The sequence below is a fragment of the Anabrus simplex genome, chromosome 1, assembly GCF_040414725.1.
Source record: "Anabrus simplex isolate iqAnaSimp1 chromosome 1, ASM4041472v1, whole genome shotgun sequence".
Taxonomy (NCBI): Eukaryota; Metazoa; Arthropoda; class Insecta; order Orthoptera; family Tettigoniidae; genus Anabrus; species Anabrus simplex.
This window is the reverse complement of record NC_090265.1, coordinates 233472522-233496606: the sequence shown is the minus strand read 5'-3', so window position 1 is coordinate 233496606 and position 24085 is coordinate 233472522. Positions and strand designations below refer to the sequence as shown.

Genomic DNA, 24085 nt, shown 5'->3' with positions numbered 1-24085 from the left:
GTTCAAACCCCGGTCACTCCGTGTGAGATTTGTGCTGGACAATGCGGAGGCGGCACAGGTTTTTCTCCGGGTACTCCGGTTTTCCCTGTCATATTTCATTCCAGCAACACTCTCCAGTATAATTTCATTTCATCTGTCATTCATTAATCATTGCCCCAGAGGAGTGCGACAGGTTTCGGCAGCCGGCACAATTCCTATCCTCGCCGCTAGATGGGACTTCATTCATTCCATTCCTGACCCGGTCAAATGACTGGAAACAGGCTGTGGATTTTCATTTTCAGAAACGTTAATTAAGACCTTTCAATATACTTGAAGTATAGATGTCCTTCCTGATGCCAACTTTATATGAAGGGACATAATCACTAGTGTGTGTTTCTGTGGCGGTTGGTAGTGTGGTGTGTAGTCTGAATATGAATAGGAGAGTGTTGGGATAGACACAAACACCCAGTCCCCGAGCCAGATGAATTAATCCGAAGCGATTAAAATCCCCGACCTGGCCGGGTTGAGCCGTATCATGCCGGCCCAAAAGAGATATTCAGATTATTATTTGACATAATCTATAAATTTTATTCATATAAATATCAGTCATATATGGTAGAGTAATGAATCCCAAGATAGCTGAGACCGGAAATCTATGGAGCAATCAAGTCGCTGGATATTGCCCAACATTTCCTCGGGACCGTGCGAATAGCTTAGCGTCATCAAGCGTTGGCACAGATCGGCACGTGTACAAGGTGCTGACCAAGCTAACTATTCAGCCAATGAGAACGTGAGGATATGGCAAACATGGAGTCTACATCGCGGGAAGTCATAATCCCAGGTTGACAAACGTGTACAGTTGCTTGAGTTAAATTCTGTCATTTGTCGGATTTCCACAGGTCTATAAGTGAAATATCAGGAATACGATACAAAAATTATAGGAAGAGATTTGATATTGTTTGAACTGTGTTTTATTAATGTATTATAATTAATAATGTGTCATTATATATGGCAAGCATTCTGATTGGTTGTTCGTCTAGACAAGCGGGAACCCCATAGTTGAAACGGCGTTACCGAAGCTTCCTTAGCACCCCAAGCTCTGGAGAGCGTCACTCTGATCGGGTAGTTTGGAGAGTGCAGAAGTGTAAATCTGATCGCGGATACTGACGTATATATCAGTAACAGTATATGGTTTTAAACAAGTGTTTCAGTCTTGCAGTTGGATAAAGTAAGTGATGCAGAGTTAATTGCAGATTATATTATAGCAAAGTTCACTATCAACATATAGACGGTGATAATTAGCCGCAGTGTAGAAAGTGCAGGAGAGACGTGCTATTGTCTCATAATTTCGTGTCGGTCGCGTTTCGCGAGGAACTCTTGATCCGTACCGCGTGCCGCTCTCAAAACTGTGTATATATACCCTTAAATATAAAGTTGACAGTATTTATGTGTTAGTGTGTTTGGCTGAGTTTGTAACCAAAGGGTAGTTCGGCATGTGCAGAATTGAGCGGTGAAGAGATATTCATCCAAAGCCTTCTGTGTTCCAGTGTTAAAATACTTTCAGCAAGAAGCTGGCTTCGCCTATGGGAGAAGGAAGTGTATTTCTACGTGTTGAAGCAGTGATCGACATGGAGTAGAAACCCAATAAGGCGGAGATGTGAGCTGCTGCCATGTATCCAGAGAGTCGTCCAAATTAAGATAAGACGCATGTGTTAATTATGGAACGTTATATGGGTTATGTTAAAGTACTAGTGCAGTTTAGAATAGGGATTTTATTTAACATAAAGTAAGCCTGACGGCATGTGTTTATTTCACTTTGATATTGCTGTATATACGGATAAGAGTGTAATGCATGTTCTCTATATTTTTATTTTGATTTATGACTAGATAGTTGGGATAATGAGGGATTTGTTAGGATTATTTTGTTGTTCATTTATGCATGAAAATTTAGTTTAGATTATTCCGATTTTTCCTTTATATTAGTGCTAGGAGGATTAGATTGACAAGTTCATCCCAGTTCAAAGTTAAATACTTGCTACGTTATTTTATTTTGGCCATTTAGAGAGACAGTAATAGTTAATTGCATGACGCATGGTATTTCAGAAGCTGTACGTAAGGAGCTGCATAACGACGTTGAAAGAATAGAATCTTAAAATTTAGGTTGGAAGCTGTTTTTGCCCAATGATTTGCACAGGAAACGAACCGGGTCTCATAATGTAAAAGGCTGATGTGATTTGTGAGAGATATGAGAAGTTATGATGCATGCGGAGTTATAAAGTGATTATGCAGGCCGACTGCATGCCTGAGATGTGAAAGAATAATGTGCATGCTATTGTCTTCTGAGAGAATGTTAATTTTCAGAATTGACGGAATTGATTCCAGACTAATCAGTCTGATGTGTGTTAAATTGCAAAAGCATGCTAGGAAGGAATACTATTATACGTGTGTTTCCGTATGGCCGACGAATGATGTTATCTCATTGCAAGCTGATGTATTGGCCGTGTTTTTCTTAGACGGCGCGAATGAGATGGTATTTCCGTGTTACAATCTTGGGAGACAGAATCCAAGCCTTAGTACAGTGTTGAGTTCAACATTTCCTTTCAGCTCACAGCCCACCAGGAAATACAAGACGGATGATCGCGCTGTTGAGTGCGCAAATGCAGCAGAAGGAGGCAATGTTTCCCATTGCTTTCTACATGATATTGATGAATAATTAAATGTTTTTCCCTTACAGGATGATGTTTTATGATGTTTCATGTTGTTTGAATATCTTCTCTCGTTGTTTAATGGGGAACAGCCCGAGTGCTGAGTTATATTGATGGTCAATCTAGTTCTCACTAGATCTTTTGTGGTGAACCGCGATTCACGTAGAATCTGTGTAGTATGTAAGATTTTTCTCTGTATCCGATGTACATAGATGTGATATTTTGCTTATTTTGTTCATTGTAAATATAGCGTAGGGAAATGCCACTAGTATTTTTCATAATTCATATCATGTCCCATTGCGTCTTAGTTTTCTTTTCATTGTAACTTTTCTTTATATTATAATTTTTCCTTTTAACGTTTAAATTTGTAACGGCTCTCAATCTAAATTAAATTCGTAACCCGTATCCTTGTGATGATTTCAAGGGTGACTCCATTCGAAATAACTACGTATCAGTGTATGCGTACATATGTTACCATTTATCATAAACTATGGACAATCAGAAGAAGATTATTTCTGAAAGTATATAAGTATTCAATGTTGTGCTTGATACCTTATTTGACTTTTGTTTCTATGAACAATTAACATTGTTAATGCCCAGTTATTTCTTTTGAGATTTTTGTAATGATATTTTATTATTTGATTTTCGAGTAGTATGATTCGGGGATATTTATGAATAAATTCATCCTACCCCATATTATTGTTTCTCATTCGAGTTATACTTCCATTCTCCTGTCATTTACTTATATTTAAGTGTAGAACTTCGACTTTTAGCCTGACCCAATTGACGACCAGCCCACTCTCTGCCCAACCCTGAGTTAGTCGGATGTTCATACAGGAATGGAGGCATCGTCCTAGAAGGTATTTACCCCTGGGTACGGTACAGGGTATCGAACCCGGGACCTTCTGAACCGAAGAGCAGTACGCTGGCCATTCAGCCAACGAGTCGGACTCTATTATTATCATCATTATACTATTGAATTTGACCAGCCCTGTGATGTAGGGGTGGCGTGCCTACGTTTTCCTCGGAGGCAATCCAATAATTTTCGTTCTAAGCTGAGGATTGGAATGGGATTCACTCAGCCTCGTGAGACCAAATGAAAATCTATTGATACGAGAAGCAATGGGCCCAACGAAGAAAAATAAACAATACAGTTGTAGATGCCGTCACGTTGACATCTCGCCCTCCACTATATGCAGGCCTTCTGATTAGGCACTGGTCATCTTAGCCGGCCTAGGTGCTAATGGGCTGTTTCACCACTATGTTCTTAAAGCTTGAATTTTATTTTTATTTCTGTTTTCCTCTCATTTGAATTGTTTAAGAGGATCTGACTGTCGTGTGATTTTGTCTCTGAAAACAATCATCATAAATCTGTCCTAGATAAATGTGAAGTGAGATACAATACGTATTTCTGTTTTAGTGGTTTTCGCTTGAAGATAGAGATTTTACAGCTAACTAAAGTAGGAGTCTGTGGGATTTAATAGACAATTCTGTCGTTTCCTTCTTCTTATATTGAAACACGTGGAAGTAATATTCTTCCGTTAGCTTGTTTATTCAGGCATACCAAATAAGACGGGCGAATTCGCGCGCTATCGTGTTCTCTAGCTCCACGTCATCAAACACGGCCGACGCCGTAAATCATCCACGGAGAATAAAACTAACGTAGCGTTGATAACTGCCAGTGACGCGCTACTGCCAGCCAGCGACAGCACACAGCAGCAGCCAACAGTAATGTCTACTTGCGCAAGCCTTTTGCAGTTTGAACCAAACTTTGCTGTTCTGTTACTCTAAGGGGGCTGTCACACAGGCTCGATCGAACGACTGCGATCGACCGACTAAGAAAACAAACCTACAGAGGGCAGTGGCACCAGTCACACAGCATCGATCGTCAGCGATCAACTACGAGCGATGAAGATCGACTGGTTTGTAAAAACAAACGTGTCCGTTTTTCAGTCGCAGTCGTTCGATAATGGCGGACGCAACATAGTCATCTGTTGATGAAATCGAAACATTAATTTGCTTAGTGTATGAAAACAAAGTGGTGTATAATCCTAGACTCCCTGGATATAGTAATAGGGAGACCGTGAATTTTGTATGGCATTCTATAGTGTGGAGAATTGGGACAAAAACTGGTAATTATTATATTTATTACGATTATCTTATGAATAGTGTTATCTTAGATTATTTATTGATAAAGTATATTATACGGAACAGAGTGGTAAAATGAGTTACACTAGGAGAAGTAGTAATTATCATTCTTGTAACTTAATTGAAGAAATGTTTGGAAAACATGAGCAGTGCTTTCCTAACCTCCATCTCGTACCTAATGAAATGAATACCATTGTTTGCTTTAATGACAAATAAGTGTAGGCCTATGCCATAAGTAGGCCTACTACATGTATATTTTCTTTGTCACCATATTCTGATTCATTGTTTCAGGAAAAAGTTGTACCAGAACATGGCAAATTTTGAGGGCTGGATATCGAACTTGGAGAGATAACATCCTCCCTCTCCTCCCAGGTTCTGCTGTACAGAAACCATAAAATGGGTCTACTTCAATGCCCTCAACTTTCTGGAACTCTTCATTGCTGGAAGAAGGTACAATTCTGTAATATTTATTGTTAAAAGTAGGCCTACATTACAGACCAGTGTTCTAGTTGTGAAAGAGTGAGGGGAAGATTCAGTCTGTAGGCCTTAAGTTCCACCCATCTGTTCATTAATTTATCAGATATAACTGAAAGTAATATAATATAATCTAACCTAGCAATCATCTTACTAAAATAATTATTGAAAGTAACAATTTCTTAAACAGAAGGCTTGTGTCCAGACTAAAATGTAGGCCTAGCTCCAATTTAGAAGAATTGCATTAATATGTTGTTCATTTTTTTCAGTTCTATAACAAACACATCTATGGAAGTGGCACCTGGTGTATGAGAGCCTTTTCACCAAGCTGAAATATAGGAGGAGGAACCAGAAATAATTTGTGTTGGAGGGGTTTAACTCCTACAGTTCAGAAATTACTGAAGGGACTTCAACTTCCAGTCCAGTGGCTTCTGCTTCTACAAACAGCTTTGCCAGCAGTTAAAAATAAAAGAAACAGAAATGTGACAGTGATGTGTTAAGTGAATATTTAGAAAAGATACTGAAAACTGAAAAGAAAATATAATCAATGTTATTTTTAGTGTCTTCATGATGACATGGAAAGAATGAGTGAACTAGGTCGAAGGGTTTTCAAAGTTAAAATTCAGAAACTGTTGTATACAGTGTTAGACCAAGAAAGAATCTAATAAAATTTATGTTCTTGAGAAATGTTCTACTTTTTAAATTAAATCATTTTTTGTTATACTTATCTATCAATATTTATTGGAATACTCAGTGAGTTATGTGTATTAGGACCTGATGGGAAAGAACCTTAACTCCAATTTTTATTAATTATTAGCATTATTACAACATCTTAATTTGTATATTTTATGTGGTAGAACAGGTATGGTTTACAAGGAAAGGAGTTTTTGAAATACATGTAGTAGGTCCTTTCTGTGTGTATGTAGTAAGCAGTTGTAAAGCACAGGTGGTCTGAAACCAGACCAGCGTATTGATAGTTCTGTCCAAGAGCTGACTTCCTTCTTACGGTATACTGTTGATCACAACTGCAAACTCATTGCACTAGGTTTGTACAGCACAGGTGGTCTGAAACCAGACCAGCGTATTGAGACTTCCTTCTTACGGTATACTGTTGATCGCAACTGCAAACTCATTGCACTAGGTTTGTACAGCACAGGTGGTCTGAAACCAGACCAGTGTAAAGACATTAGTAGTTTTGTCCAGGAGCTGACTGCCTTCTTACAGAATACTGTTGATCACAACTGCAAGCTCATTGCATTGGGTTTACTGCATCTGTGTTCAATGTTGCTTGCTATACTGCCATCCTGCGAGAATACACATCCTAAATACCTATTTGAAATTATCTACCTGTTCCAGTTTTGTATTCTCAACCTGACATTCAGTTCTATTTTATCTTCTCATTCCAAGTACTCTCCTGCCATTGTACCTGTCTGCACCAGCAATCACTACTTTCATGTCTGTTACCGTACTTATAATTTATTAATAACATATAGGCCTACAGAGGGCATCAAGGTAGACTGCTTATTTTATTTCTTGTGCTGTAGATCCATTAATATTAGATTGCACAGTTTCAATAGACCAAGTTGTTTGCATAGGACAAAATTCTTACTACAGTTATACCTGACAGAATCCCCCCCTGCCACCTTATAACTTTGTAACTTAGGTAGCCTTTATCTCCTCATTCCAAGTACTCTCCTGCCATTGTACCTGTCTGCACCAGCGATCACTACTTTCATGTCTGTTACCGTACTTATAATTTATTAATAACATATAGGCCTACAGAGGGCATCAAGGTAGACTGATTATTTTATTTCTTGTGCTGTAGATCCATATAAACAATGAAAAACAAAGATGAAAAATTCATTTGTAACTATTTTGACAGATGTTTCCACCAAAGTTTTGTAGATTTTAATCTACAACATAAAAAACTGTATTTTGTGTGATGTGATATTAAGGGGATATGATGGCAGAATATGTACATTATTTATAAAAAATATATTCATATGATAGTTACATGCTTGTAATAAAAGGTTGAGTAGATTAATTACCCTGTAAGTCAATCCAAGATCTTACAAGGCCCATACACCCTACTCTGTCAAACATTCATTTATATAATTGGTATTTACAAACAGTTTTGACAGGCAATGTAAGATATAGCAAAATTAAATCATTTACCACCTGAGGCCTAAATAACATTTTACTGTAGACGGCAATAGTAGTCTATTTAGTTGTTAGAAAGGCATACTCTTCACTTCTAAAAATAGAAGGCAAGATGCTTGTTATTAGCACCTATTATTTTTTGCAGTGGTTGGTTCTCACTTTTGGTGAAATTGAAGGCAAAGTTTTTATTTTCCTTGAACTGATTCATAAGGAAAGTATTTCAGGATGGATAGATAGGCTTGGTCATGTTCATATCAGTAAAGAAGTTACATATGAACAATACACAGAAAGGCAAAATCAACATTGAGGTAAGAAAGAGAGTCCTACCAGACCTTTGTGGAAAAAGTTGTTACTCTGTACCAAGGAGTTTACCAGTAACTTGGATGGAAGTGCAGGATTTATATTAATTGGCTTATTATTGCCAAGTGAGCAATTAGATCAGCTTGCCAGTGCAAAGTTTGGGGAGACAGTACTTTATGCTTAGTGATGAGGGTAATAAACAAGACCTTGTGTGTAATTTACATGTAGTTTTGACAAGTATCAGTCTATTACACTGCCAACGTACTTATTAGAACAATATTCCAGAAGCTTTTCCTATAGTTATTAAGCTAGTGTACAGAGCACTAGCCTCACCTGAACTCCTCAAGAAATGTACACATATGTGAATACACAGAATCCTAAAGAGAATTTACTTTGGAAGAGATGTCCATAGACAACCTTTCTTCACAGCCACTTGGTAAAATTAGCTGCTTTCGAAGCTGCTGTAGTCTTCAATGATATAAATTAAGACAGGATTGTCATTCTTGCAAAGTTTGGATATGGACCTGAATTCTTTGCACAAAACACAGTAGACCTACAGAAATTCAGCAACATGCTTGTCATGAAAGCAATATGATACTATTCTGAACATGGCACAATAACAAAGAAGAGGAGAGGCGACAAGAGATTTGCAGAGGATCATGAGGGAGAGAAACAGTGTAAGGAACTCCATTGCTTTTATCATTTTCACAATATTCAGAGCATATGTGCATTTTTCTTTCAAAATTATTTACAGGATTGTAATGAAACTTGACACACTATTTCTACATTAGGTAATGTAAATTTTGACTGGGAGCATTTCTTGATATGTCTATTATTTTGGTAGGTGGGATCTCACCAAGTGGTATGAAAAAAAAAAAAAAAAAAGCTGTTAACCTCCATCTAATAAACACCTCAAAATATCATTTGAAAAGACAGTAATTATGCCCCGGGATCCAGCATCATTAAAACAAATAAGCATAAATGGTATTAGTCTTAATATTTGAAATACAATGAGCCACTTTTGTGAGGCTTTTGTTGGAATTTTCACCCTGTCAAGAATTCCGGCTGTAGTGCTCTATGAATGGCATCATATATAATAGGAACAAATCCACTGATGTATTGTGAGCAATCCTAAATCTGTATGAGTCACCGATGTCCAGAAACCTGTAGGCCTAAATAAATATATTTCCACTGTTGATGGTAGCACCTTCAAATTATGAATTCAAATTGATGTACATAACAGTTTTCAGTCCTTTTTATCAATACTTTATTAGAATCCTGCAGAATGCCACTAATCTTTTATTTGATATATTTTGCCACGGACATACAGTAGTTGTTTCGAAGGTAAACATCACTTTTGACTTTAAACCTAAAAAAATCATTGTGAATATTGAATTTAACGATAGTGTCAGCCTTTCCTCAGAACTTATACTTTTCCTGTAATTTGTTTGCCTGATGTTTATTATTGACTTCATTTTTTCCTCTAATTCCTTATACCGTAATTATTGATGGGCATTCGGTACTAGTTCCTGAATTTTTCTTCGTCATTCCGCAACGAAGGCACACTTTGGTGGAATTCTCCATGGCTCTTTACCTTGTCCACTGTGATCGTCTGGTTCTTTCCTTTCTCCTAATATATTCATAGGTTAGAATCATATTTCCACCCGAATTATCGCTTTCACAACACATTCTTTTTCTCTCGTGAATATGAATACATCTGTAGCCTGTACGGTACTGGGCGGGAGTATCAGCTGTTTCCGTGCAGTCGATCCCTCTCGATCGATGAGCAGTGTGACAAGGTAAATGAATTTAGTCGTTAGTACTCGATGCCAGTTGGTCGCTCTTGATCGTTCGATGCCCTGTGTGACAGCGGGCTAAGAATAGCACTGTATAGTGCAATCAGCCGCTCTCACCTCTTGTGTTCAAGGGTCAGGGATTGTAAACTACCACAGACAAACCCAAACAAACAAACCCCATGGCGCAACAGCCCTGAAGAGCCATGGCCTACCAAGCGACCGCTGATCAGCCCTAAGACCTACAGATAACGAGGTGTCGTGTGGTCAGCACGACAGATCCCCTCGGCCGTTATTCTTGGCTTTCTAGACCAGGGCCGCTATCTCACCGTCAGATAGCTCCTCAATTGTAATCACGTAGACTGAGTGGACCTCGAAACAGCCGTCAGATGCAGGTAAAAATCCCTGACCTGGCCAGGAATCGAACCGGGGCCTCCGGGTATATAAGAGGCAGGCACGCTACCTTTACACCGCGGTGCCGGCTAACTACCACAGTCAGTTGGCATTAATGAATGCTGTGGTAAGATCACTGTACAAGAGTTCATTAAAGTCCTGAAGATCATTTTTCTCTGCTTCTCATATTCAAACTACGCGAACTGGGACTGTACTTTAGTACGAAGTTAGTTCCAATATTGACCAACATTTGAAAATACCGCGCAATTCGAAGTCTTAGAGATTACTTGTAAATAGAGTTCTAAGTAGTGGTATCCTTCCCAAGTAACTCGCTATTTGCCGCGCATTTCTAAAACAATAGTTCAGCAGCAGTTAGAATGCATACTGCCACGATACGATTATTATCCGGAACAGGACATTTATTACCGATAACTATCAAATACAAAGAAGGGATCGTTCTTTTTTTGTTTATAGTTTGTTTTGTTTTTTTTGTTTTTTTGGTTGAGTTATAATAATGAGCTCCTCTAGAGAAGAATATATAGCGTATACAAGCTGTTTCTGCGATTATGGTACAGACTTTCCAGGATGTTGGACAAGGACACATGTGCCAATTTGGGATACGGGCCCCCTGTCTGAACCCTCAGTTTCGCCTTATATGTTAAATCCATTTTGAGTAGATGGCAGTTTTGTCTAAGCATGTGGGCTCAACATGATACGGTCCCAGTTCACTTCCGTATCATGCTGTTCTTCAACGCCTTAACTGGACATTCTCGGACAAGTTGACAGGGACAGATCCTGTTGCGTGGCCAGCTCATTTTCAAGATCTGACAACATTGGAAATCTGCTTCATCATCATCATCATCATCATCATCATCACGAAAAAAAACTTTATATATATACAGTGGACGAGATTCGAACAGTGGCCATCTTAGTGTGAAACCTAATAATGATAGCACACGCTAGTTACGTACCTATCCTTACAGTACCTCAGAACATGTGGACTCTCCCTTACCACATCACGCGCATGCGAACTCGCGAGAGGAACAGACTTTTGTGTAAGCTGGCGATCTAAGGTAGTATTGTCACAATGTTTTTGGAACAGGAACAACGGATTTGGATAAGGATTGAATGAGCCAAATATCGTACAGCACGACAGTGTCATCAAGGTCTTTAAGAGGCTTGCGGGGAATCTGCATTTCCTTACAGAACAGTGACACGGTGGGTGAAAGCCTTCAACGAGGGACGCTAAATGTGGCAGACATTCTTCGGCCAGGTCGTCCTAGTGTCAGTGAAGAAGAAGTGCATGCTCTTGTCACATTAACTGGATACTCATCGACGCCATACGAATCGTGAGCTGGCTCGAGACCCTGGATTAGCGCATACGACTGTGCTTCACATTCTGAAGGAGCGCCTGAGCAGGAGGAAAATTGCATCACGATGGGTTCCGCGTGATTTGACGGAAATGTAGAAATGGTTACGATACGACGCTGCTCGTAACCACTTGGAGCGCTATGAGCGCGAAGGAGAGGCATTCTTACGCCGGATCATTACGCTGGATTTCCGCCTCCCTAGCGTAACGGTTAGTATTATTAGCTGCCGTCCTCGGGGGTCTGGATTCGATTCCCGATACTGCCAGAAATTTAAGAATGGCAGGAGGGCTGGTATGTGGTTGAAATGGTACATGCAGCTCACCTCTAATGGGGGTGTGCCTGAAGAGAGCTGCACCACCTCGGGATGAGGACACGAGTTCAAGTTATTACGCTGGATGAGAGATGGGTCAAATCGTACGAGCCACAACTGAAACGCCAATTGAACGAATGGCGTCATTACGAAGATCGAAAGTTCGTCAGAACCCCAGCAATGTGAAAGTTACGGTTATTCTCGTGTACGACTGTGATGGTGCTATCCTAAAGCATTACGTTCGTCCACAGCAGACCGTCGGTGCGCAGTATTACTGTTCAATCTTGGAACACAGCCTGCGACCAGCTTTGAGAAAGAAGCGGTGACACTTTCAGCAGAACCCATCTATCATTTTGCACGACAACACTCGGCCGCGAACAGCGCAAGCTGTGGCTGATTTGTTCAGTCGATGGGGCTGGGAATTGCTGTACTATCCACCATACACTAGGACTTAAGCCCTTGTGACTTTGACTTGATTCCTAAGATGTAGGAACCACTTCGTGGCATTAGCTTCAGAACTGTTTCAGAGATTCGACAGGCAGTTGACCGTTCCATTCGAACTATCAACACAACAGGCACTGCTAAAAGTATCCTACGATTTCCACATCGCTGGCGACGGGCCGTACACAATGCTGTTGACTACTATGAAGGACAGTAAAACTTGGTAACACGTATCTCTTTTCTATCAGTTGTAATTAAATAGTTGTAACTGTTAAAGTTCCAACCCTTGCAGTTAGAACGACATCAGAGTTGCTCGATTGGATGCACCTGAAATTACTGCGATGTTGTCGTGCCTCTGTCGAGGCTGGGAGGACGCTATTTTGAACAAAAGTTGTAAATATTTTCATAGCCTATGCATGAAATGCAGATGAATGAAAGTATTACATCTCCACACAAAGATTTTTATTTTTACAATTTGTTTTACTCCGTGCGACACAGATAGGTCCCATGACAACGATGGGATAGGAGAGGCTTAAGAGTGGGAAGGAAGCGGCCGTAGACTTATTGGTATTGAAGGGTCAGAGAAAAACCACATAGGCAGAAAAGAGAAATAGCCTACATGTAAAACCTGACACCTTGTGACAGCACATGCAACGATGTGGGCTGGAAAAGTCCAGTGGTAGTGTTAGTTGGGTGGTGGTGGTGGTGGTGGTGGTGATTATTGTTTTAAGAGGAAGTACAACTGGGCAACCATCCTCTATATAACACTAATCAGAGGGAAAAATGGAAGGGATCCGACACTTCGAAAAATGAAGATATCGGCCAAAGTAAGACAAGGGCCACGAAGGGCGTGAAAATGAAAGACTCCCTAGCCCTCGCAAACCTAATAGCGTCGGGGTCGGAAAAGAACAAGAGTTGACCAAGAGAGGTCGGATAGGATAGATGAAAGTGAGGAGCTTGGCACAAGTAAGAGGAAGCCATGTCAGGAATTAGCTGAGGGCCCCATGGTCGCCAAACCACGCTCCAAAGTTCAGAGCCTCTGAGGCCCCTTTTAGTCGCCTCTTACGACAGGCAGGGGATACCGTGGGTGTTATTCTACCGCCCCCACCCACAGGGGGATGTTAGTTGGGAACAGGTATCATGCACAAGTCCACGCCATTCCATCTGCCAGGGGATCAGTCCGTCTGGGCACTACTGTGACTAGCGCGGGCCTTGCATGAACCGGTTCCGGTAGTGGCGTCCTGTAAGGTAAATGGAGGAGGGTAGGTTACCTAGGGGGCCCATTCCATACCAGGAAAATGCACCCCAGACCATAACAGAGACACCAGCGCCCTGGACCACACCTTCGAGGCAGGCGGGATCAATCGCTTCATGTGGTCTGCGCCATACACGGTGCCTCCCATCGGCATGGTGCAGTTGAAATCGTGATTCGTCCGACCATATCACGTTACGCCATTATTCCAGTGTCCATACCTGGTGACTGGTGACAAATGCGCGTCGTTCTGCCCGATGACGTTGGGTTAACAGTGGCACCCATGTGTGGCGCCGGCTCCCATACCCCATAGAACCCATATTCCTACGGATTGTTCACTGGGAGACGTGGCTTGCACGGCCTGTGTTCAACTGAGCCGTGATTTGTTGCACGGTTGCCCGTCTGTCACTATTGACAATCCGTTTCAGATGTCGTCGGTCACGGTCATCGAGGGTGGCTGGACGGCCGGTCGTTCATCTGTTGTGGACCATTCACGACCATTCAACCATTCACGATACACCCTGGACACGGCTGATCGTGTGAAGCCGAATTCCCGCACCACTTCCGAAATCGCACTTCCCATCCGTCGGGCACCGACCACCATACCCCGTTCGAACGGATTTAACTCACGACGACGTTCCATGTTACACCTGTCACATGCACAGCCACTGCTCACAAGGTCTCCTATACAACTGCCGGTGGCACAGGGGGCGTGTGGTGCGCATACAACACACCTGCACATCAGTGCTCCGCTATCCCATGACATTTGCTCAGTCAGTGTATGTACATCTGGTAGGCTCCATATTAATACAAATAATCATTTGGCAGCGTATTCACTTTTTACAGGCCCAAGTGTACATTTTCCTGTGATTACCTCATATCTTCTTTCTCTGAATTGGCTCTAAGAGATGACAAGTAGCGTAAATTTTATTCCAGATCATACTCTTAATTGTTCGCGGAATTTAATCCAGAAACAAGTTTTTCAGGCGAGATAGTTCTACAAACATCTTAACACACGTTCACATTTATTATAGTAGTATGGATTATATTCAGATTACCTGTTTTTATCACTGACATTGTCTTAAATAATGTCACTTATTATTGACTTACAGCATAGGTAAAAAAAATCAATGTTTTGTATTTTCTGTCTGAATCTGTGGTGTAGTGGTTAGTGTGATTTGCTGCCACCACTGGAGGCCCGGATTCAATTTCCGGCTCGGCCACGGAATTTTAAAAATGGTACGAGGACAGGAACGGGGTCTACTCAGCCTCAGGAGATCAACTGAGTAAAGAGGATTCGATTCCCACCTCAGCCTTCCTCCAAGTGGTTTTCCGTGGTTTCTCACTTCTTCTCCAGGAAAGTGCCGGGATGATACCTAACTTAAGGCCACGGCCACTTCCTTCCCTATTCCTTACCTATCACTTCCAATCTTCCCATCCCTCACAAAACCCATGTTCAGCATAACAGGTTAGAACGTCTGACGAGGTACTAGTCCTCCCATCCAGTTGTATTCCCAATCAAATATCTCACGCTCCAGGCGGTAGAGGTGGGATCCCTCGCTGAGTTCGGTGGGCGGGGGATGACAAACCCTGAAGTGTAAACGGATTAAATAAAATCAATATTATATTTCCTATATTTCTCCAAAATTCTGCAAAATGTCGACAAGAGTATTGAACTAAAATTTACTATCCTAATGTTACCCATTTTTTTCATAATAAAGAAAGTAAGAAAAATATCAGAATATTTGTGGGATATGCCCTCTCCCCATGACACTCTCAGGTGACTATGTCCCCTTTGGTCCGTATAAACAGGGGTCAAACCATCACTTTTCTAGGCCAGGCATAGACTGCAGTACACTATGCCACTTACGTCACGAATTGTTGTATCGCAAATAAATCACAACAGCAACCAAGGTTGGTGGTCATTTACTACAAATTGAGGCAGAAACAGATTTATTGGGTGTTTCATTTGGAAGTTTGTTGAAGTTGCCGCTCTCGTTATGCGCCATAAATTCCATCTGAAAGGTTCAAGAGCCACGCCTTCGTTAATCTCATGCTTTTGTATGTTCCGACAGAAGAAAAGCGGAAAGTATCCATCACTCTGCGCTGAAAGTAGCAAGTCTCTAAAACGCGCAAGATTTTCTATCTCCTTCTAAATAGGGAGTGCATACAGTTTAAAGCCGCTATGGTCTCTGACAGAATTGGCCTAAACAAATGCAACATATCGGACCTCAAACGATTTTCTAGCCTCAGAGGCTACTATAATGTTCACTTTTATAACGTAACACAAGTAGTTCGGGAATGTCTTACATACATACATTAAATAGCGTAGAAAGAAAGAGAATAGAAGATTTTGAAATGATGACTGTGATGACTGCCACCTGTCCCTTCTTCGGGTTGAATTTCGGCAAATTGTTATCTTCATACCAATTAGATTCAGTTTATAATCCTATCAACTAATCTCAATTTCTGCATCTGTAACACCATATTTAAAAGGCTTCTTTCTTTCTTTCTTTTTCTTTCTTTCTTTCTTTCTTTCTTTCTTTCTTTCTTTCTTTCTTTCTTTCTTTCTTTCTTTCTTTCTTTCAAAGAGTGTGATGCTCTGCAGCAACACTTTGACCTTGAACTTCATGTCTATATCCGCAGGGCATTTTTTTTTTTCTTTAAAGAAGTACGAAGATTCCGTTCAGAGCCTAGCTTCATCTGTATCATTCGACTATTTTGCATTTCATCATCTTTGATTTACGTTGTAGGCTGTTCTCTACAGGGTATTCCTACTATCCATTACCGCTGTCAAATCATATAGTGACTGCATTAACATTAAAACAACATGCATAAAAATATTGAGTGCTTAAATGCGAAAGACCCGTGTCAGTTTATTACCTGACACACTGAAAAACCCTATTTAAGATCAAACGGTCGGTATTCCGGAATCTCTTATAATGTATAGCACTGAAGAGACGTTCAACAATTAGTGCTTTTATTATTATTATTATTATTATTATTATTATTATTATTATTATTATTATTATTATTATTATTAGTTCATGAAAGAAGCTAGGGTGGAACTGATGACAAAAGAGGAATCTGGTTCAATAAAGTGGAGGCTAACAAAAACTCAGATGAGCCCCTTGCGACTGCCATGCGCGAGTCGTAAGTTATGAGCCAACGAGAAGGACAAGGGAATTCGAATATTTTTCATGTTACAAGTAACATTTCTTTGTTTCTACTACATTTCATGCAACATTGAGATCTCTGAAGATTGAGGAATGGGTAATTATTATTATTATTATTATTATTATTATTATTATTATTATTATTATTATTATTATTATTATTATTATTATTATTATTATTATTATTATACAATATGCTTTACATCGCACACAGATAGATCTTATGGTGACGATGGAATAGGAAAGAGTTATGAGAGGGAAGGAAGCAGCAGTAGCCTTAATTAAGGTACCTACAGCACCAGTATTTGCCTGGTGTGAAAATGGGAAACCACGGAAAACCATTTTTTGGCTGTCGCACCTAGTAGTACGTAAGATCGATTTCCCCTCAGCAAGTCGATTTTTTTTTTCAATCGAGTCTTCAACTTCTAGGCCACATGATCCTGGTATACACAAAAGGCTGCTCTGCTAGTTGTTTTACGTCGCACCGACACAGATCGGTTTTATGGCGACGATGGGACAGGGAAGGGCTAGGAATGGGAAGGATTCGGCCGTGGCCTTAATTAAGGTACTGCCCCAGCATTTGCCTGGTGTGAAAATGGGTAACCACGGAAAACCATCTTCACGGCTGCCGACAGTGGGATTCGAACCCACTATCTCCCGGATGCAAGCTCACAGCCGCGCGCCTCTAACCGCACAACCAACTCGCCCGATAAATACACAAAAGGTAAGTACCAGGCGACCGAGCATAGAGCTAAATACTCTATGCCAATTAGTGCGGAGATTACGGAAAGTGGAAACATTTTCCTTACATTACCCAGTGCGCTGATAGCTGTTATTATTATTATTATTATTATTATTATTATTATTATTATTATTATTATTATTATTTTTACATTCAGACTGCTGAAAATGTAGGTCTAAGTAGTTCGCCCTACGCTGATGACTTAGTCTTAATGGCAGACTTTGCCGAAGGCCTGCCATCTAATACCTTGGATCTTGAAAAGAGGCGCAGTGAGTAGGTTATGAAAATTAGCACTTCTAAAACTGACGTGACGTCAGTTGGAGAGATACCTAAGATGGTTGAACGTCAGGTAGGACATACGAAACTGGAACAGATGGGTCATTTCAGGTATTCAGAGGATGCTCAGTCTCCCAAATTGGCAGCATACAAAGTGAAATTACATCGATGTGCAGCAAAAAAGATAAAGATGATTTACTTAACCTGACAAAGTTAGAGACGTTATGAAATAATACTGTTACCAGTAACTATTTTTATTAAGTCGTAGTTCACATTGCGTTTCAGACGTTATACTTTATCGTCAGGTAGCGAAATGGTGACTCAATTTTTGCTCTATTTGATACACAATTATTTTCAAAGAGTATTATTTCATTGAAGGGCAGGGGCTTTGTTCGTTATGGATTTGTAAAACAGGGCCAAATCCACATGTGCGACACACTTCACACCTGCGACCCCACAGATGTGGGAACACCGGTGGTAGAAGAAGAAGAAGAAGAAGAAGAAGAAGACGAGCGCCCTTGGTGTATTGACTGAGTATGATAGAATCTGACCCAGGTTGTTTAAGGTTGAGAAGCTGATGAAGATATTTTGCTTCTTGAGAGCTCTGTCTATTTGGCAGAATGCTTTTCCAATGAATAGTACTGTATGGTGAGATATTGCATTCGTTGTGCTTAGTGTTTAATTTCTTGCATGACTTTTCTGCTGGTTTTTTCTTGATGTTTCTAAGCATTTTATCTATTATATGTGGATTGTATCGATTTTTTGTGGACATTTGTTTTATCAATTGGTAAAAGTAGTTTTAAAACTCTATGAAGCAGAGCTCGAAATATTGCCTTTCTTTATGTGAGGTTGTGTGGCCTGAGGAGTTATGTGTGGTTTTAGTACTCTTAAATGTTGAATTTGTGTCTCTCACATGTGACGTTAGGGTCGCATAGCTTTGAGCTTGGATTCAGGAGATAGTGGATTCGAATCCCACAGTCAACCGGTCTGTTTCCCATTTTCACATCACACAAATACTGGGTGCTGTACCTTAATTAAGGCCACGACCACTACATTCCCATTCCTAACCCTTTCACATCCCTCCGTCGCCGAAGACCTTTGGCGTGTCAGCGCGACGATAAACCATTTGAAAAAGTTACAGATAGAGGATTTTGGAGGCACTTAGTTAATTCACAGAGGCTTGCAGATTGAACGGTGAAAGCATAACAGTCTATAATGAAGAAGTATGTTACTATTAATTATTATCTTCGAGTGATGCATTGCTGCTGAAACAACAGGCATGGTACTCTGCAAGAAGTTATAATATTTCAGGAAGACCTTGAACCCTTTCTTCATAAACAAACCACAACAGTTCATTCTGATGATGCAAAGCAAGCGAATGGTTAAATTTTGTTAATTTCTCTAATTTTTAATTATACAAACCCAAACGAGCTATATATTATTATTATTATTATTATTATTATTATTATTATTATTATTATTATTATTATTATTATTATTATTATTATTATTATTATTATTTTTGCTAGGGGCTTTACGTTGCACCGACACAGATAGGTCTTATGGCGACGATGGGATCGGAAAGGCCTAGGAGTTGGAAGGAAGCGGCCGTGGCCTTAATTAAGGTACAGCCCCAGCATTTGCCTGGTATGAAATTGGGAAACCACGGAAAACCATCTTCAGGGCTGCCGATAGTGGGATTCGAACCTACTATCTCCCGGATGCAAGCTCACAGCCGCGCGCCTCTACGCGCACGGCCAACTCGCCCGGTTATTATTATTATTATTATTATTATTATTATTATTATTATTATTATTATTATTATTATTATTATTCCAACAATGGAAGAAAAAACAACGAAATTATCATCCAGGTACACATTCCATCACTGTCACATGCACACCGCTCTGAATATTCAGCCACGCTAATGACCAGGTCTCGGAGAGTATACCAGGGTGTAGATCACGAGTATGGCATGACTAAACTCCATTTCCACACTGGTGTACTGTACAAGGTCTTTACAGCTTTTTACACACACTTTAAGGTCAGTGCGATTGTTCTTTTATGTATGCAGGCTGTGAGAAAACTGGCATAAACAAGGCCGGTGATTAATAAGTAATGTTAACAAGAAAACTTTTCAAAGGACGTTTATTATTATTATTATTATTATTATTATTATTATTATATACATTCGTTTAGCCCCTTAAGGAGCACGTAGAACCATTAAATAGCACTGATATTCTTCATCTTCTTGTTCTTCTTATCTTCCCAAAACTTCCTCATTCTATCACTATGGGTCTTTCTTGTGTCCAGGAGTTTTTGAGTTTCAAGCTTTTCTCAGATGGATTCTTGGGTGCAAATTTATGGTTGTTGATCTTTTGTCTGTATGTATTCCTTGTGGTTGCCATTGGATCAACGTCGACTTCTGCGAGGTCCTTTTGTGCATCCACTAGCCAGCGAACTTTGTTTTGTCGGTTTCCATTGGTAATAAGAAATATTTCCTTAGTCAGTCGTGAGTCAATTATTATTATTATTATTATTATTATTATTATTATTATTATTATTATTATTATTATTCAATTACATATTTCAGTTGTTGTAGTGGTGGTGATTATTGTTTTAAGATTAAGTTTAACTGAGAGCCATCCTTTACATGCCTCTGTAGTAATAAGCAGTGAAGTTTAATGTGGGTAAATGAAGAGGATTTTATTAATACAAAACCAGATACGGATAGGACCCCATCCCGGCTGGGAATTGAATCCAGTATCACCTGAACAGAAGTGCACTTCACTGATCATCCAGACAAGGAGCCTGACGTTACACAAACAAGGTATAGTGGCCTCGAAAAATTAGGACATCGGTGACGACAGGAGAGGCCCACGAAATGTGGGACTGAAATAATCTCTACATCACGAAATCTAATACTGACAGAGTGGAAAACAATAAGAGTTGACCTAGGGATATAGGACGAGAAATTCACAATTAATTTCAGGTTCATATTGTATACATGAAAAATAAGGGGGGGGGGGGGGAAACTATCATATCTCACTCAATCAATCAATCAATCAATCAATACTGATCTGCATTTAGGGCAGTCGCCCAGGTGGCAGATTCCCTATTTGTTGTTTTCCTAGCCTTTTCCTAAATGATTTCAAAGAAATTGGAAATTTATTGAACATCTCTCTTGGTAAGTTATTCCAATCCCTAACTCCCCTTCCTATAAATGAATATTTGCCCCAGTTTGTCCTCTTGAATTCCAACTTTATCTTCATATTGTGATCTTTCCTACTTTTATAAACGCCATTCAAACTTATTCGTCTACTAATGTCATTCCACGCCATCTCTCCGCTGACAGCCCGAAACATACCACTTAGTCGAGCAGCTCTTCTTCTTTCTCTCAATTCTTCCCAACCCAAACATTGCAACATTTTTGTAACGCTACTCTTTTGTCGGAAATCGCACTCAACAATGTGCATGGGGCTAATAAAACGATGTCCATTATGCAACATAAAACTCAACGGTTCTTTAAACTATATCATGATCTGTACCACAGAGAAGTTATTCAATTCGTTTATAGCCTAGATCTAAAAGTATGTAATGGAGAACCGCAACTTGGCAAGAGAACAGAAAGTTTGCATCAGGAAATTGCACGGATGCAAAGAACTGTTTGTTACAGACTGTCATTATTGGAAAGCAGCCAAGTGAAGGCATAACACATACAGTAGAGCTTATACGAGCTACCAAAAGCCTTTTGGCTTAATGGGGTCTCTCTATCACCATCATTTATCAGTCAACACATTAAAACACACAGCATTTCGTGTATTGATATTATTCCACCTGAAAAGATCACTTTTTTTTTTTTTGCTAGGGGCTTTACGTCGCACCGACACAGATAGGTCTTATGGCGACGATGGGATAGGAAAGGCCTAGGAGTTGGAAGGAAGCGGCCGTGGCCTTAATTAAGGTACAGCCCCAGCATTTGCCTGGTGTGAAAATGGGAAACCACGGAAAACCATTTTCAGGGCTGCCGATTACTATCTCCCGGATGCAAGCTCACAGCCGCGCGCCTCTACGCGCACGGCCAACTCGCCCGGTGAAGAGCACTTTCAGCCAAGTTTAATGACTCATGTTCAGTAAGGCCACTGAAGAAGCGAAACGAATTAGATGTTATAATTAATTGGACACCAACTGTGTATTGGAAGCCTTCTAAAATACTGGTCCAGAAATGGCCCAAAGTACGAAAATGAGTTAAGCCCTACAGACTTACGAGCACACGATGTTATCATTTTTATTTCATGAAAATAAAAACCTACAACCTGATTTCCAGTCTTTGACCGGATCAGGGATGAAATGAATGAAGCATATATAGGCTATTATTACGATGGGGTCGCCATTTTTTACTTTTCCGTCTGTCTGTCTGTCTGTCTGTCTGTCTGTCTGTCTGTCTGTCTGTATGTATGTATGTATGTATGTACACGCATCACGATAAAACGGCTGAAGAGAATTTAATGAAAATCAGTATGTAATGTTGGGTGATGAACCACTGCAATCTAGGCTACAAATTATTTTATTCACGCTGAGTGAAATGGTAGTTTAGGGGAAGGTCTGAAATGTAATTCTCAAATAAGTTATTTATGTTATTAGTGGTCGTATCGATAAATACTACATAACTAACATAACTTTAGTTATGTCGTAAGTCAGTAGGAGTTATGTAAGAAGTTATTAAATTTCCGATCACTTATGTTACCGTACCGCATATAATCGGAGATATTCATGAATTTGGATTTTTGTTACTAAGTCCATATCAGCGCCGAGTCACGAGAAAATGTGTAAACAGAATTTAGTGAAAATCGGTATGTAAAGTCTGAGAATAAGGAACTACAGTCTACGATAAAAATAACTTTGTGAGACATCCTAATATCACAGAGTCGAAAGAAAACTAATGCGAAGGCCTGCAATATAGAAACCTCATAAACTTTATCAACAATAACATTACATTGACCATTGTTTGTTGTGATGTGCTTTTTGCACGGCCGACTTGATGCGTCGCTCTAGCTAGCTCCTTACCGGCCTTGACAATCGGGTCCACGCACTGTAATCGGAGTAATTACACAGCTCGACACGTGGCGCTGGCGGCCGACCTATTTGCGGTAGAAATGCGTACTTCTTTATGGAAAATATATTGATTTTGATTGCCAATTTATCGTAATTTAGAGTTATGGAGAATGTTACATAAGTTAATACTGTTAAAATGATTAATCCTAAAGGTTACTTTCGTTGATATTTGCCAAAATGATGTCGTGAAATGAAACTGCGGGGAGATGCTAGGGGCTTTACGTCGCACCGACACAGATAGGTCTTATGGCGACGATGGGATAGGGAAGGCCTAGGAGTTGGAAGGAAGCGGCCGTGGCCTTAATTAAGGTACAGCCCCAGCATTTGCCTGGTGTGAAAATGGGAAACCACGGAAAACCATCTTCAGGGCTGCCGATAGTGGGATTCGAACCTACTATCTCCCGGATGCAAGCTCACAGCCGCGTGCCTCTACGCGCACGGCCAACTTGCCCGGTGCAGGGGAGATGACCTAGTCCAGCTGACGTTCTGATATTGACTCTGATAGCCGATGTATCTTAATTTAGGGAATAAAATAGTATGTTACATTGACTAATATTGTTAAAATGATTAATCCTAAAGGCTACTTTCATTTATATGTGCCAAAATAACGTCGTGAAATGAAACTGCGAAGGATGGAGTAGTCCAACTGACGTTCCTTAATTGTGAGGAATAATAGTAATCGTTTTTATATCATGGCATTCAGATACATAGCAGAACTTACCACAATACTTTTGTCTTCTGATGTTAATATTAAGATTCATTGTTCAATTAGAGTTTTAAAATTCTTCAAGCGCTGTGAGCTTGCATCCGGGAGATAGTGGGTTCGATCCCTACTGTCGGCAGCCCTGGAGATGGTTTTCCGTGGTTTCCCATTTTCACATCAGGCTATACCTTAATTAAGGCCACGGCCGGTTCCTCCCCACTGCTAGCCATTTCCTATTCCACCGGCGTCATAAGACCTATCTGTGTCGGTGCGACGTAAAACAAATAGTGAAAAAGAAGAAGAATTTAAATAAAAATTCAGTGAGAGAAAAGTATTTTGAGTAAATAAATTGCAAACTATTCTTTGCTCGATGATGATGATGATGCTTGTTGTGTATAGGGGCCTAACATCTAGATCATCGGCCCCATTGCTCAGGTAACAATTCTTCATACGTTGGCCTTACCGTCATAGCAGTAGTGATTCTTACTTGTTAATGTTTAAATGTTAAAGTTCAGATTATCTTGGATAAAAATGTATTGTGTTGCTGTCACATGGCAAATACGACACCGCCTAAAGGATTATTCTATGAAAGAAAAATCATGGGTAAAAATACCTGGTTAGCGTGATTAGCTGCCACTACCGGAGGCCCGGGCTCGATTCCTGGCCCTGCCGAAATTTCAAAAGTGGTACGAAGGCTGGAACGGATTCCACTCAGCCTTGGGAGGTCAACTGTGTAGAGGGGGTATCG

At 40.2% G+C, this 24085-nt stretch overlaps 1 protein-coding gene and 1 long non-coding RNA gene across 3 annotated transcripts in view; one reads left to right on the top strand and one right to left on the bottom strand.

The window, feature by feature from the left end:
• The window catches only part of LOC136864356 (octopamine receptor beta-2R), a 1721356-nt gene that overhangs the window by 961788 nt on the left and 735483 nt on the right, over window positions 1-24085 (bottom strand). The window lies entirely within an intron of this gene.
• Window positions 4482-6029, top strand: LOC137498426 (uncharacterized). Its single transcript, XR_011017800.1, has 3 exons — window positions 4482-4816; window positions 5124-5282; window positions 5576-6029. It is a non-coding gene; the product is annotated as an uncharacterized lncRNA (long non-coding RNA).